The sequence below is a fragment of the Nematolebias whitei genome, chromosome 16, assembly GCF_014905685.2.
Source record: "Nematolebias whitei isolate Nwh7 chromosome 16, NemWhi1, whole genome shotgun sequence".
Classification (NCBI taxonomy): Eukaryota; Metazoa; Chordata; class Actinopteri; order Cyprinodontiformes; family Rivulidae; genus Nematolebias; species Nematolebias whitei.
Window position 1 is genome coordinate 33,531,248 of NC_056513.1, and position 1,638 is coordinate 33,532,885.

Consider the following 1,638-nt stretch of genomic DNA (forward strand, 5'->3'; position numbering starts at 1 on the left):
TTTAGCTGTTCTCAACGGAGACGCAGAAAGAGTCAAAGGAAGGATTCTATACCGACGCTGACCTATCATCAACCAGGTAAAAGTTCTACTTCGACCAAGCGTACCGTGACCAAGCTGAGAACTGAAGGAGCGTGCACGTTTCTGGTCAAACAGATTAATTCCCTCACACATCTCTCTGTAAGATAAATCTCCATTTTCCATCTTAAACTCTCCTTTCTCCTAAAATCATTACAGATATTTTAGAAATATCTGAAGCAAAGTTCTCAATCACCGCCGTGTGATTGATGTCTGCTGTTCTGCTGAGAAGTGAGGACAATCGCCGTATTGTGCCCACTTTCTGTGAAACTAGCCATGTTATTGTTTTCATATTTTGCCAAATTAATATAAACAGTGTGCTGTAAAACGCTTTATTCTGTTTACATATTGGTGGCCCGCTACGTGCTCATAAATGACTGTGTATTCGTGTAAAGATTGATTTTACATGTTGGCATGGAAAATAACAGTTTGTCAGCTGTGCTGAAACGCCTCTGAAGCTGCGCCGCTTGTTTACGCTGTGTTACGCTGGCGATGTTTTGAAAGCTGAAATAGTGTCATATGTCTTGTGAAAGCTGAAATTGTACGCCTGTTATGGTAACTAAAAGCTGGGTTTGGGTAAAAACGCTTCATTCTGTTTAAAGACGGTCCAGACGCGGTTCTGGACCGGCTCGTTCTGAAAAGGTTCGGACGAGTTGTTTAAATAGCTAGAAAGACGTTTTGAGACCGGAGTAGCAGACTCCGTACAACTCAGAATTGATTCGTTACAATTTTTAACAGAAAAAGTGCATTTTGACAGTTTAAAAGACGAAAAGTTGACGAACTTATTTCAGGCTAATCTAACATGCTAGTTGGAAAAACGCCTCGTGATTGGTTGAATTTGCTGTTGTGGAGCGCTCTGATTCGCTGAGAAGTTGAATGACGTGCCTACGTCATTTCCTCTCACTCCCGTGCCGCTCTGTCATTGGTGATTTCAGTCACGTGACCCGGAAATGAAAACTCGTTTTCATAGGGAAATAAAATCTGCTTTTTAAAGCTGAAAAGCGCTTTAAAGTGTATTTTGACATGCTGGTTAAGTTCTTCGAAGCATACTCGCTGAACTTTTGCCACGTTAGAGTTTAAAATCCGTCATTAAATTATGTTTTTGAACAACGCTAGCGATGCTAATTTTGAGCTAACAGCTAACGACCGGATGAGTGACGTGTCACGTCACTTCCTCCATGTCGGAAATGAGCTTTGCCGTGCTTAAAATCACTAAATATAGCTGCCATATGTCCCAAAAACTCATGTTTCATGCTAAAAAGTCGTGCTTGTTGAATGAACGCCACGTTTACGCTTAAATTCGTTCAGAAATGTTGATTTTAACCGAGTTTAGCCGAAGCTAACTTTAAGCTAAGCGGCTAAAAACAGGATGTCAACCGAACGTCACAGGAAGTCGTCATAGACTCCTGCTGGTAAAAAGCTAAACACTGCCCCCTCCTGGAGAAACTTTAGATCACAGTTTCACTTCAGTTTTAGGTATTTTAGTGAAATTAAACGTTTTTTTTTCTCTCTGTAAGACGAACTTTGAGTTAACAAACTTCCTCTAGCTGAATAATCACTGTT